At 37.4% G+C, this 18,475-nt stretch overlaps 1 pseudogene; it reads left to right on the top strand.

Annotated features, from left to right (window-relative positions):
• Positions 1–18,246, top strand: part of LOC129403455 (uncharacterized) — a 57,837-nt pseudogene extending 39,591 nt beyond the window's left edge.
• Positions 18,247–18,475: the final 229 nt, after the last annotated feature.

The raw sequence follows: 18,475 nt of genomic DNA, 5'->3' as shown, positions 1-18,475 counted from the left end.
ACTGCAGGAAGCTGAGAGGAGCCCAGCTGAGCTGATGGAGACGCCACATGCATGTGGCCGTAGGAGGCAAAGTCACACAGAGACAAAACAGGCGCATACGTGTGTGTGTGTGTGTGTGTGTGTCTGTGTGTGTGTACATACTCACAAACAGATGCTGGGAAACAAAGGCACACTGATGTACAAGAGGACAAAGAAACTTTGAGAGAGAAAAAGAAATGTTGAAATGTAAAATTATCACCAAATGTCTAAATATGACAATTTCTATATAAATGCCCTTGTGTTGCATTTTAGAGAAATATATTTGCTACATCAAAAAGTATAAACAGCACCTTTCACAAGGTTTTGACTACACAACTAACTTCTTTTAATTGCTTATCAAATATCTAAATACAAGGTCTGGACAAATGAGAATTCAAATTCTGAAGAAAGAAAAAAAAAACCTCCTAGAGATATTTTGTAAGATATCGCCTCTTATCCCCTACATCTCCCCCCCGCCCCACCACTTCTGACACAAATACTGATTCAGAAGTTCCAGGCATGAGGGTTCAATCATGGGTGATACCGATGCCCACTCCTGCTTGAGAGCTCCTGAGAGACTGGGGGAGGCTTGCGTTCCATTTCGAGAAACATAGATCCAGTCTCTGGAAAATGACACTGTTCACCTCCTCTCTGTTTGACAAGAGTATCTCCATCATACACGCAAACATAACAAGAAAAGAACAGCAAGAAGATCTTGAACTTTGAGTTCTTAGAAAAAGTATACAATATAAAGTTAAGACCAAGGAGTTTCCCAAAAACTCTGGCTTAATATTATTAGAGTATAATAATTCTCATGTACCAAGGCATATTGGTTCTCCTACTTTTAGTGCCATGAACATGGCACAAGGTAGTATTTCCCAAAATATCTTCCATGTCATGATATGGAAGTCAAGTAAAATTACCATGTCCCCCCAACCTATATCTAAAAGATATGACTGTTTCTAAATAAATGTTCTTATATTGCATTTTATAAAAAATAATTTGCTACTTCAAAAAGTATTTTTAAAAAGTAACTTTCACTGTCTTAGAAGTACCCAATTGAGTTTATTTAACTATCTAGACATGTGAACATTCACATTAAAAGACCGAACAAACAAGAATACCTGGTATTTCATAAAACACCCATCCCACACACACTGAATCAGAAGCTTCCTGACTTAAAGGTTTGGTCTTTTATAAAGAGGGCTCTTTAGAGAAAAAAATCAAGGAGATTGTTTACTGTATTTCCCTAGCATGCCCTACACAGACACCAGCTGCCATAATTCAATGAATTCTTAATTCAGTGAATACCAGCACATAAGACATCTTTTAAAATCCAGCTAATTAATTAGCTGGATTATAATATTATAATAATATATTATATAACAATATATTATAATCTATTGCATTTATGTCCATGCAATATATCACATGTATTTATATCCACTCCCTAAAGGGGAGTGGATTTTGGACCATATCTGATAGTGCTTGGGAGTTCCTCTGTACTCAAACAAGGCTTGCTCCTCTCCTGGCCATATTGGAGAGACCATAGGTGGTGCTGAGGCTTGAACAGGCATCAGTCTCATGCAAAGCAAGTGTCTTACTCTTTGTACTCTCTCTCTGAAGCCAAACCTATTAAATCTAGTTTTGAAAGTGCTTTCCAAACTTATTTGACCACATAACAATTTTCAATATAGTACCTGGGATTACCAGGAATAATTGGTATTACAAGAAAATTATTCTTAAAAAGAACTAGGATATTAGATTAGAAAGTGATCACAATACAGCTTCACATTTTTAAAGATGTAAAGTCAGTGGTTTTCAAAATTATAATTACAGAGACAGCCACAACATAGGGCTAATTGGAATGCCATATATTTGATTTTCTATCAAGTATAATCTATTGCATTAATGTCCATGCAATATATCACATGTATTTATATAAAATGCAAATAAGGGCATTTATTCTGACATAAATATAGCCCATAAAAATATTGAAAGGGGGCGAGATCATGGGTGATTTTACTGTTCTTTATAGAATGCCTAAATTTTCTTTTTTTTTTTTAAATTTTTATTATATCACCATGTGGAAAGTTACAAAGTTTTCAGGTTTATGTCTCAGTTATACAATATTCAAACACCATCACTTCACCAGTGCCCATATTCCATCACCAAAATCCCCAGTATACCCCCCGCCACGGCCCCCCCAACTGTATAACTGATGAATTTCACTTCATTTTCTCTCTACCTTGCTTACATTCCATATTGCAAAAAAACTCACTATTGTTGTTGGAGTTTCCCCCCAGTGATGACAGCCCTACTAAGGAAGCATTTGATAATTGGTTTGTCATTAAAAGATTGTATGTTTTCAGTTTTTAGAAAAGGTCGCGAGGCCGCGTCAGCGGCCGCGCGGCTCGGATGTGTTCCAGTCCCACAACCCGGAGCCGTGTTAGTTGCTTCTCAGTGTTGCCAGGGCTCCATCCGGAGAAGGTGTGCCTGCTGTACCTCCTCCGTCTGGATCCCTGGTGTTGTTGGCCCGGATTCGGGTCCGGAGCATTTCTCCGGCCGCGTTGCTCACCAGACTGCCTGGCCTCTTCTCTGTTGAAGGTGGGAAGATGGCGCCGAGGGTGGGTCGAGGGCTGAATGCCTAAATTTTCTTTATGCCTAAATTCCTAAACTACTTTAAGTGAAGATCAAACTAAATTGGTTTCTTAGTTTAAAAATTCTCTTAATATAATCAAAGCACAAATCATGTAGATATCAGACAAGAAAATATTTTTGATTAATCTACTGAAGTAAATTTTAAATTAAGGACACTCTAAAGGGCCAGAGAGAGAGCACAGAAAGTAATCCATTTTCCTTGCATGTGGTTGACCTGGACTGGAGCAATAGCACAGCGGGTAGGGTCTTTGCCTTGCATGCAGCCGACCCAGGTTCAATTCCTCTGTCCCTCTCAAAGAACCCAGCAAGCTACCAAGAGTATCCCGCCTGCACAGCAGAGCCTGGCAAGCTACCTGTGGCATATTTGATATGCCAAAAACAGTAACAACAAGCCTCACAATGGAGACATTACTGGTGCCCCCTCAAGCAAATCCATGAACCACGGGATGACTGCTACATGACAGTGGTTGACCCAGGTTCAAATTCCCAGCACAGAATATGGATCCTCTGAGAACACTCGAAGGTCACTCTTGAACATTGACCAGGAATAGCCTTTGAGCACAGTGAAGTGGGACCCCAAAACCCAAGCCCCCTGAAAGAAGCCAAAACATTCATTATTATAGAGGTTTAATTTAAATGAACTTCATCTTAAATGTTTGAAAATACCATGTTGTCCATTCTATTTCAGTAATAGGTGGAATCTATTATCCTCTGAATATACTCCCTTCATATTCACAAATTCTCCATTAGACCGAACCAGTACATGAAGACAATGGCTGGAGGTAGATCAAATTAGATGTTGATGAAAACATTGTGTTAATTTAACTGCATAATTCACCAGCTCACACACACATCTCTTACATAAGTAAGGCTAGTCTGATAAACCGCCTTCACACAGCCTGAAGGTGGGGCAAATCTCTTTTGAAAAAGAAACACAGGATGTGAGACAAAAGTCTCATGAGGGAGATTGAGAAGATGGAAAGTTAACATGAAAGGTAAGAATACACAAACTTTTATTTCTAGACCTAATGAGCTAAGAGAAAGAAAACTCCATAAGTCATCTCTGAGTGGCATACATAATTGGTACTGTAAAATGAGAAAATAAAATAATTTTTTAATGTTGGCTTTTTGTCATGGAGGGTGGCTTTACACATGGTTTCGAAGCAAATGGTTGCTAGGAAATATGACAGAATGAGGAAACAGACTGTAAGTGATATTTGGGGTGTGTGCAAGATAGGGTGGGTGAGTGTGATGATCTAATGTAACTAAATGTAACTAAATACATTTCTTGTCTGTGGTTGATTTGGCATTAATTTTAAGTCTTTATTTTGACATTTCCAAAGCATACCACTGTAACTTGGTTTTAGAATATGAAACCTGAGATGTATTCTGGTAAAACCCAGGGTCCCCACAGTGCATGATGGTGGGGAGAGAGAACGATTTGCCATGAAATTAATAATAAAACGTTACATTGATGGTTCACCAGGTCTGAATTTTGTTAATTCTCAGTTTTATTTTTAATTGTAGCAGGTGTGGCTTTATTCTGGAGTTAAAAACATCAAACAACACTGTAACAGTGAAAAGGCTATGTACTATTACTGGTTGATTTATTGTCTACTCTGTCATGTTGCTGACACTGTCAAAACAGAATTGAAACAACTTTGGGGGGAGGGGGATTAGAGCAGTTGCCTCCTCTGGATGATTAGACAATTAACAACAACCATTACTACTACCATCATAACCACCACCACTATAACTCAGTAATGGAAATGCAATGCTGTTGAGGCATCCTTCGTGTGAAATGTGCCACCTTTAATTGGGTGATTATCTTGGGTGACCTCATCTAGTTTTAGAAGAATTTTCACCAAGGAGAAAAGAATTTTTCTTGCCCCATTTTTATTGAGGTACCACTACTTAAAATACCATTAATGATAATTTCATATAATCATTCTGACACCATATCTCACATCAGAGTGCTCACTTTCCCTCCACCAGTGTCCCCAAAGCCAGAAACACATGCCCCACCAGGTAAATTCAATTCTGTGGACCAACTTTCTAGTTCTGTTCCTGGGAAATTGTTTTCTTACGGTGTACTTTTATATCCAGCATATGAGAGAGATCATTCTGTATCTGTCCCTCTCTTTCTGGCTAAGCACATACACTCTAGTGCAGAAAATTCCATCTATTATTATAGCTACATAGTATTCCACCATGTGTACATATCACAACTTCTTGCTCCATTAATCCATAGTTGAGCATTTGGAATGTTTCTATGTGCTGATTATTGTACTAAGTGATGCAATGAACATAGAGGTGCATATATACTTTTGAATTAATGGTTTTGTGTTTAGGTTGGGTATAGATGCCAAGAAGTAATGTTGCTGGATCATATGAGAATTCTATTATTAATTATTTTGGGAAATCCAAGGAGGAGAACATTTGTTATTAAGTTTTAATTGATTGGTTTACCTAAACTAATTTTATAGAACAGTGAGTGTGTGTACTGATTTATGATTAAAGAAAATATATATTTATTTATAATTTGGGGGAAAATATTATGTTCACTATAAAAGACAGACAACAAATACACAATGCAGATAAGTATTTTTCTATGAAAATGTACTGTAGAGGGTCCAGAGCAATAGTACAATGAGTGGGGCATTTGCCATGCATTTCAATCCCTAGCAGCCCATATATTCTATTCCCCCAAGTTTACCAGGAGTGATTCCTGAACACAGTAATCCCTGAACATTGCCAGATGTGGTAAATATATATATTTATGTATATATATGTATATTGTGTGTAAACACTCAAGATACTAAAATTACAGCCACAATATCAGTTTTGATTGAAATATCAATAGGCTATATTCAGAAAGAGTTTGAGCTAATCCTCCATAATCTCTTATTTTAGAAAGAAAAAGGCCAATTAACATTCTGGATCACTCACTAGGGAATCCTCACTCATACTGAAAGTATGAAGATAAGATAATTAAGGGGCCTACAGAACTATGTTTACCAAGAATAGGGTGGGTGCAGTGTAGAAGGGAGGGGGCCCTGAGAGAATGGTGGAGGGAAGTAAACACTTTGGTGATAGAACATTGTATGCATGAGAACTTATCATTAGCAGTATCTCAAATAAAAAAATTAAAGAATGTATGGGCTTTTCAGGAAGATGTTCCTGTAAAGAGATGTGATTCTGCTTCATGTTCCCTCCCCCAATGTGGGAGAGTTAAGAAATGCCATCTGCTAAACTTCCAATCTTATAGGAACAGATTTCTACAGAATCATTCGGAAAGCAATAAATACATACTTTATTTGGGAGGGAAAACAAAGAACAGGTAATTAACACATGCTGACAGAGGTAAAATAACCGGATGGAGGGGCCAGAGAGATAATAGAATGGATAAGGTTGCCTTCTATGCAACCAATCCAAATTTTATCGGTGGCATCCTATATGATCCTCTAAGCTTGCCAGGAATGATACCTAAGTGAAGAGACAGGAGTAAAATCTGAGCACAGCTAAGTGTAATCCCAAAACAAAATAAAATGGGGTAGAAAGGTTTCTTGGAATTAGTTTATAGCTAAAAATTTTATTGAGGAAAAAAGATGCATGAACAGTTTGGATGAACAAAGGTATATCACATGTGAGCGCAGACCAACAAAGGACTGTCTTGGGTATTTAAATCGAAGTCTCTAGATCAAATGTAGATGCTGAGCTCCAAGAAAATAAAGACAATTGGATTCCTCGAAGTTATGGAAGTTGTTGCAAATAACTATCCCAAAAAAATTGCATACAGTCTTTAGTGATGAAAATTTCTGAAGGGCTAACAAAAAAGCATCTCACAAAAAAAGAGTTCAAGGCCCTCTACCCAGATAAGATCCGGAGCTTCCGCGAGCAAAACGGACCGTCTGCTCCTAAAGACTATGATCCGAGAGGTCTTCTAACCCATTTTGGCACCCAGAGCGGCTTCTTACAGAAATGCATCTAGACTGTGAACTGAGCTAAAATATCAGACATCCAAACCGCTGTTGCTGCCGTGCGAGCTCATAGAATCTTCATTCTCAACAATGAAAAGAAATTATTAAATGATGCCTTTTCAGCAGGTCTGATTGTTGGGGGCAAATTCCAGACAATAATAGTGAGTTCTCTATTTAAATATTGAATGTATTCAAAGTATAGAGAGAATAAAGTGAAGATCATTAGCTACTTAGGTGGGAGGCAGGTGGGAGGGGGGTATATTGGGGTTCTTGGTGGTGGAACATGTGCACTGGGGAAGGGGGTTTAATCATTATATGACTAAGACTTAAACCTGAAAGCTTTGTACTTTTTTTCACGGTGATTCAATAAAGTAAAAATTTTAAAAATGAATAAATAAAAAATAAATAAATTAAAAATTAAAAAGGACATGGAATCCTAATTAGAGAGAGAGAACAAAAGGGAATACCCTGCCACAGTGGCAGGGGAGGGTGGGGGGAGATGGGATTGGGTGGGTGGGAGGGATGCTGGGTTTATTTGTCGTGGAGAATGGGCACTGGTGAAGGGATGGGTTCTCGAATTTTGTATGAGGGAAATATGAGCACAAAAATGTATAAATCTGTAACTGTACCCTCACTGTGACTCACTAATAAATAAATTAAAAAAAATAAAATAATAAAAGGACATGGAATATGAAATTAGAATTTGGAATTAATCTTCCAAACTTAATAAAATTATACTTTAAAAAAAGAGTTCAAGTGACCAAGCCAGAACATTTTAGACTAAAATGGGATCTATTAATAATATTACGAGATAGTATAAAGTAGTAGGGCTGAAGCGATAGCACAGCGGGTAGGGTGTTTGCCTTGCACACAGCCAACTCCTTTGCGTTCGATTCCTCTGTCCCTCTTGGACAGCCGGCAAGCTTCCTAGAGTATCACACCTGCACGGTGGAGCCTGGCAAGCTACCCGTGCCATATTCAATATGCCAAAAACAGTAACAAGTCTTACAATGGAGATGTTACTGGTGCCTACTCGAGCAAATCAATGAGCAAGGGGATGACAGTGATACAGTGATGCAGTATAAACTAGTACAATTCTAAGCAATCTGGAACAAAATATTACTCCAATTTTAACTTTATCCCATCCAGATAGCCTCATATTGACTGACAAAGCCCTTGCTTTTTAAAGATTGTGTTATCTTTAAGCCATAGAGAATATAGGAGTTAAGGTAATTGTCTTGCATACAACTGAGCTGGTTCAATTCCTTTCAACACATTCAGTCCTTTAAGCTCCACCAGAAGTGATCCTTGAGGGCTGACTGTGCCTCTTTTCACTTGCAAGGTCATGAATAGAATAGACACCTTGTGTAGAAAAAGTAAACTACTATCAGAAGAGAAAAGGATTATATTTCCCCACTTCTCAGAGTTACTTGGTATCTTATTATTTAAATTTTAAAACAAGGGAGTTTTATGCTACTCTTTTGTTGCTAATATCTCATTGTATTTCAGTCTACTCAGAATATACATTGCTTTTCAATGTACTTAGAGACTCACTTGTATCACTTGTCATCCCTTTGATCTTCGATTTGCTTGAGCTGACGCCAGTAAGGTCTCCATTTGTCTCTGTCGTGTGCTAGTGTAGCCCAATGGTATCTGCTTGCTCCAGGAACACGAAGAGCCTCAAACCATTCATTCAGGGTTTTAACGAAGAAGTCTGAGCATCTCATAGGTGGGCGGCCATGTGGTCTTTTGACGTCCCGTGGAATCCAGTTGGTAACAGTTTTAGTCCAGCGGTCGTCTCTAAATCGCATTTAGATGTGTCCAGCCCATCTGATTTTTGACACCTTGACAAACGAGACAGCGTCCCTGATTCTTGATCTTCGATGGAGGTCAGAACTCAGGATTCCTTCTCTCACTTGAGTGAAACATGATACTCCAAGCATAGCTTTCTCCTCTTTGGGATACCGGAATAGCATTCTCATCCTTACTTACTTACTTAGAGAATGCAGTTCTTAATATATTTATTGAGGCACTTTATACAAAATATTCTTTTATAAATATTGCATGTATGCTTGTAAGCTTTAAATATCTGCTATTGGGGTATAATTCCACATATGTCTAGGCCACATTCCTTATTATACTATTCTAATGTTTAAAAGTCTATGCCAGGGCTGGGGCAATAGCACAGTGGGAAGAGTGTTTGCCTTGCACCCTATTCCCAGCATCCCTGAGCACTGCCAGGAGTAATTCCTGAGTGCAAAGCCAGGAGTAACCCTGTGCATCGCCAGTTGTGACCCAAAAGGCAAAAAAAAAATTAATGCCCGTTTTTCATTTGTCTTTATTACTTCTTGAGAAACATGTTAAAACCTCCAATCAAAATTGCTGATTTACTTTAACTTTCAGTTCCTTCATTTTTGTTTGATATGTTTTGAGAGTATATTGTTAAGTGCATATATGTTAATGGTGTGCATTACTTTATTGAAGCCAATTTTAGGATTACAAAATGAAAATAATATATAGGGGAGTAAAATAATTAGAATAAATTGTTACATACCATTTATATTGGAAGATTATTATCATAAATATCATGTCTGTGGGTCATAGTGATAGTACATCAGATTGGGCACTTGCCTCGCACATAATTGATCCAGATTTAATCCCCAGAATTTCATATGGCCTCTTGAGCACCACCAGGACTAATTCCTGAGCACAGTGATAGGAGTCTAGGCACCACCAATTTGGCATCAAAACATATATATATATATAAACATATATATAGTCTATTTCTAGTATATTTTAAGAAGCTACTATTAACTATATTAATATTTAACAATATCAAATATTATTATTTAGATGTTATTTAATCACTTGTATCACTTGTCATCCCGTTGCTCATTGATTTGCTTAAGCAGGCAACAGTAATCTCTCCATTCGTCCCTGTAGCCTACTAGTGTAGCCCAATGGTGCCTGCTCGCTCCAGGAACACGAAGAACATCAAACCATTTGTTCAGGGTTTTGAAGAAGAAGTCTGACCATCTCGTAGGTGGTTATTAATGTTATTTAATATGGGTTAAAATTTCTAGGGTGACTAATGAAAAACTGAATATAATATATCTTCAAATTAGGAAGAAAATAAGACTGAGAAAAATAATCACCCAAAATTAAATAACTAAAATGGGAATGTTTACTTGCTTTTTTCAAGCCCGCATTCTTTTAAAACACATATCTCTTTCTGTCTCTCTCTCTCTGTCTCTCTTTCCTCTCTCTCTCTCTCTCTCACACACACACACACATACCTTTAAATATCTATAAATTATTTTCAATAAAGACTATTTTACTTCTCCAGAAAAAAATTTAAAAAGAAGTGGGAAACAGTATAAAAAGAAGTGGAAAAGCAAAAAACCTAAGATAAATTACAGAGGCATCAATTTTTAAGAAGCTTATAAGGATAGCAATATATATCAAAGAAATTTTAAAAGAAAAAATGCAACACTGGATCAAATAACTAATTTATAAATAAGAGAATGAAATTGATAAATCATTAGAATACTGACAAAGATAAAAGACAGATAAAACACTAATTACAGATCTCATAAATCAAATAGAATGTATCACTTTAGACTTGTCACTGTCATTCCATTGCTCATGGATTTGTTCAAGCAGGCACCAGTAACGGGCTGGAGCAATAGCACAGCGGTTGGGCTTTCGCCTTTCACACCGCCCACCCATGTTCCATTCCTCCTCCCCTCTCAGAGAGCCTGGCAAGCTACTGAGAGTATGGAGCCCACATGGCAGAGCCTGGTAAGCTACCCGTGTGTACTGGATATGCCACAAACAGTAACAATAAGTCTCTCAATGAGAGACATTACTGGTGCCCACTTGAACAAATCAATGAGCAACGGGATGACAGTATAGTACAGTATCACTTTAGACACTGATATTATGAAATACTCTATACAAATAAACTTGATAACTTAAATGAAAGTACCAATTGCTAGTAAAATACAAAATGACACAAAAATTTAACAGAAAATAACCTTTTTTTTTTAGTTTTAGGGACACAACCAGTGGTGTTAAGGAATGATTTCTGGTTCTGCATTTAGAGACCACTCCTGGAAGCTTCAGGGGGCCATATTGGAATTCAACCCAGGTCAGTTGTATGCAAGTACTATATCTCCAGCGCCCAAATAAATATTCTTTGACTAGTTAAAAAATTTAACTAACAATGTTAGAATTTCAAAAGAAGTCATATCTAGATCTAGATAGTTTCACAGAAAAATTTTCTTCAATGTTTAAATAAAATTTAACATAGTCTCTTTCATAAAATTAAAGAGAAGGAATACTTTAGAACTCAATCAAGCAACTCTTTATTATCTTTATTATCTTGATAATTATCTTTATTATCAAAACCCAGGTGAGCATGATTTACAAAAGAAAAGCACAGAGCAATATCCCTTTCAAGTATAGATGTCAAAATTCTTAACAAAAATAACAACACATAGAATAGAGCAGCATATGACAAGAAGTATACACTATCATCAAATGCAAAGATGGTTAAACACCAAAAACTAAATCTTTATAACTCACTATATTAACATGGTAAAGGAGGAACACATGGTAATATCAGCCAATGCCTAAAAGGCAGCTGAAAAAGTTTATTGCCTACTCAAAATTTTTAAAATTGCATGGGTCCAATGATTAACTCAGTGGTGATCTCAGAAGCACAAGGCAGTCAGTCTAATTCCCAGCATCACACACATGCACTAAGCATGGTCCCTGCAGCTTCGTTATCTGGAATTCCTGATGCCACAATCGAGTTGCAGTCTCTGGAACATCACAAGCAGGAACATGTGAGCATTGTTACTAAAAATGTATAAACACTGGATCCATAAGACCCCCTTTCAGCACAAGTGTCCCCCAGCAGGCACTGAAACAAAATGGGCATAAGCACCCAACTAAACAAGAGCAACTGCTGGTGAGACATATGCAAGTACTACAGCTAAAAAGTGTGCAATTCAAATGTGTGAGCACCGCAACCAAATATCTAGGGAACAAATATTGTGTTCCCTAGATATCATAAAAACTACTACAACAAAGAGTAGGGGGAAAACAGTATAGTTTAGATTTCAGAAAATAAGTACACAGAAAAGACTCTTTATGAAGAGCACATATTTGGTAAATAATCTAGTAATCATCTTTAATAGTTTACCATTATGGAATATCTAGATTTGCCTGAGTTATATATCCTAATTTTGAGAAAGATAGATTATTGGGGAATAAAAGTTTCTGTACTGTATTACTTCTATACATAAGAAGCATATTCGATATGCCAAAAAAACAGTAACAACAAATCTCACAATGGAGATGTTACTGGTGCCCACTTGAGCAAATCAGTGAATAATGGGATAACAGTGCTACAGTGCTACAGTAATAAGTTTACTATGTGTGATATTTTCTGTTTATCTTCTAAGCATCACCATTAGTTCATGCAGATAGTAACAGATGTCTTTTCTAGTTTAATAGACCAAGAGATTAATTATAAATTGAGTTCTGCTTCTGCTTTACTTGGCTGCAAGGACATTTCTGGGTGTCACATAGCAAATTTAGTAATTTTATAAAACACTTTATATAATGAAACAACTAAAATTACATGATAAAGAGATCACATAATTATCACTGACAATGAAACAGCAAGACTTTGAATGGTTCAAAAAAAAATCTCAACCACATGATGTTCTCCCATCCTATATTTGTGTCTATTCTCTGTCCACATCAGAAGATGGTAGAGTTCCGAATACTCAATCTTTTTTATTTATTAAAAACACTATGATTTACAAAGTTATTCATTCTATAGTTTAGGCATTTAGTGTTCCAACACCACGAATGTGACTTTCCATCCACCAATGTCCCCATTTTTCCTCCCATCCTCAACCTGCTCCTGTAGGCATATAACATTTACTTTATACTTCTTCCAACAATACCTTAAGAAATGGCAAATATAATGAACAGAAAATAAATCAGTAAGAACCAGTCTGTGATTGCGATATGATTTTAGCCTATGTAAGTAAGGAAAATAAAGCCCTTTAATACAATATAATAAAGTGCTTATTCTCATTTATGCAAGTTCTCAACTCTGGAGTCTAAAATGTGTTGTATTAAATTTAATATTATATTTGGATCCCATCATCATAATAACCATGCATTATTTGTTTTTAACAAAACTTTTTTTTATTTTATTAGTGAATCATCATGAGACAAAGTTACAGACTTACAGGTTTTCATGCTTACATTTCAGTCAGACAATGATCGAGTGCCCATCCCTCCACCAGTGCCCATTTTCCACCACCAATGGTCCCAGCATCCCTCCCACCACCCCCACCCTGTCCCCTTCAGCCCACCCTGCCTCTGTGGCAGGGCATTCCCATTTGCTCACTCTCTCTTTTTGGGTATTGTGGTTTGCTACAGAAGTATTAAGTAGGCATCTTGTTCGGTCTATAGTCTATTTTCAGCCTAACAAAACTTTTAAAGAAATTCTGTGCTAATATATTTTGGAGTTTACATGAAATAGGTAAGGACTACTTATGTAAATTTTCTCCCTTACACTTTATATAAACACTCTGGTTTACAAAGTTTTTCTTTTTTTAATTTATTTTTTTTTATTGGATCACCATGTTGAAAGTTACAACGCTTTCAGGCTTAAGTCTCAGTTACATAATGCTCGAACACCCATCTCTTCACCAGTGCATATATTCTACCACCAAGAACCACAGTAAACCTCCTCCCACCCCCTTTCCCGCCCCCCCAGCCCCCCATCCCCGCCTGTGTAGTTAGTAAATTTCACTTTACTTTCTCTTTACTTTGATTACATACAAACAAAAAAACCTCACTATTATTGTTTGGAGTATCCCCCCAGAGTCGGACCTGCTGGGAAAGAAGCATTTGATAATTTGTTTTCCATTGTTGAGAATGAGGAGATATGAGATCGTGTGGTTCATGCTAACATTCAATATCCCAACACATATCCCACCACTATTATCACCTTTCCTCCACCATTACCTGAATTTTTACCTAAGATTGGTTGTCTTCTATTTTAAATCCTCATCAAATGACAGCACACAGTTCTTATCTAGAGTGATCATTTCCAATTATCTTTGTCATAGTGGTTCCTTGACTACCCCAAATTGATTTCTTCCTCAACACTTGAGGCAGGCTTTCAACCATAAACCAACCCTCCTGGCTTTTGCTTCTTCTGTCTTTGAATATTAGGAAGTCAAGAAGTTTCAACTCGGTAGTACAACTGGAGTTAAATTTTTGACTGGGTTGTGCCTTTGGAGTGTGGGCATGCCTCCCAGGGCTTCCAGAAGTACAGAGAGGTGAGGGATGTAGCTCATCCCAACTCCAAGAAAGCCTGGAGATTTCAGTCACAAAGACTTGTTTACCTGAATTTTCAGTAGGTTAATTTCTGGGTGAGACTCAGTCCTGAGACAATGGAGCCCAGCCAGAGGCATGGCAGTGATTTTGATGTGTGGGAATGAGTGACTGACACGGTTCTGTTTGAGTGGGCCCTGGGTTGGCACACCCCACTCTGGGTACCACAGATGTCTCAGCCATGCAGGGGTGTCTGAAGGATTTTTAGTGACTGATTGATCTCTCTCAAGATTTATTTCCCAAATTTTCAATCTTGGCTAAATGGCCCTAGATAATTGTTTTCCCAGATACATGATTCATATAGTAAAAATTTTAATGGAATTTCAGAATTGATAAATTCAGAAGTATGGTAGAAACATTAATCTTTATTTTTTATTTATTTATTTATTTTTTGCTTTTTGGGTCACATCCAGTGATGCACAGGGGTTACACCTGGCTTTGCACTCAGGAATCACCCCTGGCGGTGCTGGGGGGGACCATATGGGATGCTGGAAATCAAACCCAGTTTGGCAGCATGCAAGGTGAATGCCCTACCCGCTATGCTATTGCTCCAGCCCCAACATTGATATTTAAAGAAAATATTTTTTACTATAGCCATGAATCCTCATAAATCTCCACTTTGATATTTTTATTTTTTCTTTCAGATAACTTGTTTGGTCTTTAGAGCAACTCAACTTTTGTAGTTTTATTTACAATAAATTTCAGAGAGAAATGCAGAGTAGCCTTGGCAGAAGCTAACCTTTGTAAGTAGGTAAACTCACAGTCCCTTAGTATGTTCAAAGGAACAAATTTTTGCAGTCAGAATGGTCTGATTTTGGCAAGAGATGCTGCTTGTTCAGAGAGTGTCCTGAACCCAAGTCATACCATGCCTTAGATTTTGAGGATTTGGAGGCAGAGAGGTAGTACAGTAAGGAAGAAAGTATCATAGGAAAAACACTTGCCTTGTACATGACTGACATGGGTTTGAGTCCCAGAATTCCATATGATCACCTGACCTTGCCAGAAGTGATTGCTGAGTTCAGAGCCAGGATAAATCCCGAAATACTGCCAGGTAGATCCCCCCAAACAAAACAAAACAAAACAAAACAAAAAACCTCTAGGATTTTACCTGTGACACAAGAACATGAGGGAGCTAAATCACAGATAATTCAACATTTAATGCTAAAGTTACAGGGTTTTTTCTTGGTGTGTGTGTGAAGGGGAAAGAGTGTGGGTGTGTTTGTTTAGTTTTAGAGTCAGATTTGGTGATGCTCAGGGTTTGCTTCTGGCTTTGCATTCAGAAATTACTCCTGGCAGTGCTCAGGGATGCCAGGGGATCCAACCCAAGCTGGGTATATGCAAGGGAAGCACTTTACATACCATACTCTCTCCAGCTCCTAAGAAAGGTTTTGAAACATCCCCTGGATACTTACCAACACTCTCCACATACCCCTTAGAAGGTAAAAGAAAGACCATCAAGTAAAAATATTAGGAAAGTTATTAAAAGACCAGGAATATAGAGTCATTTAGCCTAGATGATGCTACTCATTTGTAGCAAATGAGAGTTGACCTAAAATAGATCTTCAATTAAGTCAACTACTTCTCCTTTCTTTAACTCTTTAACTTTCAATATGCATGCTGTTTAGAATAAACTATAGTGGAATATAGCCAGAGAGATATTACAATAAGTAAAGCACTTGCTTTGCATGCAGCTGTTTCAGTTCAATTACTGACACCACATATAGTTCCCTGAGCACTACCAGGAGTGATCTCCCAAGCACAGAGGCAGGAGTAAACCCTGAGCACTGCTGAGTGTGGCCCTCAAACCACAACAAAAAATTAAATTCACTGTTCTCAGTAATAGAATTATCAGGTAAAATTTAGCAGCAGTAGTTTTCAAATTTCTTAGAAAATATCACAAACACTACAAATTAATAAATGTACATAAATCTCAAATTATTTTATGCTATATTTTCATTAGTTTTCTTTTCCCTTTCAATCTAAATAAATTTATAGATATCTATGCAGATATATAAGATTATTATGTTAAATAATAACTGTATAAATCAATCACTCTTTCAAATAATCTTCACTACACCCATGGAGCTCAAAAAAAATGAGTGGCAGTTCCTATTTTGAGATTTGGAAAAGTGAAGCACAGAGAGGCTAAATATTTTCCTCACCACAGGTCACAGAGAGAATCAGGGGAGAGAGAAAGAGAGTCTTTCCTCATTGCATACAGTTTTATATGTTAACCATCACACACATGCTAAGTCAATGGATGCTGGCACTTTACATAAATATATGATGATGCAGTGCTATATGTAATAAAAATCTGAAGCATGAAATGTGGAAGCAATTCAAGAAAACAGATCTCACATTTTTGCCTTTGTCAGAGTCAGAATCTGACATGCTCTGATTAAAATTCAACATCTGCAGGCATTTAAAATTAAAATATACAGGTATTCATGTTTTCCTCCTTCCACAATGTTTTATTGCTGCTTTTTTTCATCTTAAATATTAAAAACATTACATTATTTTATTTCATATGTCGAACTTCATGTCTCAGTATATTACACAATGCCCTTTCACCCCTGAGCTCTGGTTCAAATCCAGCTCTTAGCTGAGGAAATAAAAACCATCTGAAAATATTTAGTAGACTCATCTCAAGGCCTAATGGACTACAGTTTATATTAACTTGACAAACACAACAAACAAATAGATTTTTCACAAATTAAAATGGTTATACAAAAGTATTCAGGAATGAATAGTACATAAAGACTTCTCAGACAGATCTGAAATCTGTTCTTCTATTTCACAGAGAATTTGAAACAAAGATGCAGAAATATCTGGGCTGCACCTGTCCCACACAAAACAGGTGAACGCAGGACCCAGATTGTACAAATCTGCCTTCATCATTTTGTGGTGGGGAAATGAAAGGGCTTGGTAGATGAGAAGAATAAGAGAAAACAGCCCTAAAATAAGTTCTCAGCTGTATCACATTACTCTTTTGTTCATGCAAAAATTATTCATCAGGGCACGCACCGCACAAAAACACTTTGCTAGGTACTTTGCATTGGTTCCTTCAAGCAAGTTGAGAAAATAAAGGTAACTTTGAATTAAAGACAAACCAAAAGAGGAAAAAACGTGCTTGTTTTCTCAAAGATCAGTTCTATAAACAAGTTCTTATTTCATGGTAAAAGCAAGAAGAAGATGCCATTTAATGTTATATTTGCCTCTCCTCCCAAGAGGGAACAATAACATTGCTTAAAATCAGTGAGATGAGCTAGCAAATTATGGGGCTTCATATAAAGGTAGCACTATAGCACTGCAGCACTGTTCTCCTATTGTTCATCGATTTGCACAAACGGGCACCAGTAACGTCTCCATTGTGAGACTTGTTGTCACTGTGTTTGGCATATTGAATAGCTTGCCAGGCTCTGCCGTGTGGGAGGGATATGCTGGATAGCTTGCTGGGCTCTCTGAGAGGCACGGAGGAATCAAACCGCAGTCGGCAGCATGCAAGGCAAATGCCCTACCCGCTGTGCTATTGCTCCAATCTATATAAGGGTATCCTGAATTTTTTTTTTACTTTAAAAGTCTTGTAGTACTAATAAAATACATAGATGGGTCACCTGTGTTTAATCTCTGCCAGAAGATTGAGTTCTAAGTTCCACATTTGATGACAACATAGAGATCACTTAAAGTCTCATCTGTATCCCCTTCCTGACCACCAACTCCTCCCTCTCCCGAAGTTTCATCTTTGAACACCAAACAGTTGAAGCTACATGAAGAGCAAGTCATTCAAGTCCCTACATAATCAGAAGTTCAGATTATATTAAATTCCTCTGGTGAAAACTGTTCAAATGTATTTTCTCAGGCAAATTCCCAGAGAATCTGGTTCTAAAGGCTTAGCACAAACCCTGGGAATATGCGTTTGAAAGGTTTTTTATTCTGATGCAGGTGGCTCAAGGTGAATCCTCTGGGGAAATCTATCTATACTGTTTCATATGTTTCCTAGACCTTGCCTCCTATTCTCTGTGGATTTATCCAGATGAAGAGAAAAGACCCACACTGTGGAAATACCCACCACCATGCTGCTTCGTTTCTCTTCCTTCAAGGATTGGCAATACAGGAAAGCTTCACAGAGGTTAAATTATCCACTACAGGGGATCTTTAGTAGCTGAGAATAAAACAGAGAATTTCAGGGGATGGGAATCCATAACAAGGGATTCTCTCTCCCAAGATTGTAACACACATCCTCTCCTTGTGCCATTTGAGGCAGCACAGCCCACTGCTTATTGTACTCCACTGACAGGAAGGCCCGCCTCCAACTCACCTGTATAAAACATAGTGCATGCTTAAAAGTTACTTTTAATCTTCCAACTCAGCCTTTATAAAAAACAAAG

Source organism: Sorex araneus, chromosome 3, assembly GCF_027595985.1.
Source record: "Sorex araneus isolate mSorAra2 chromosome 3, mSorAra2.pri, whole genome shotgun sequence".
Taxonomy (NCBI): Eukaryota; Metazoa; Chordata; class Mammalia; order Eulipotyphla; family Soricidae; genus Sorex; species Sorex araneus.
Note: the sequence above shows the minus strand (reverse complement) of the source record. Positions and strands in the feature narration are given on the sequence as shown.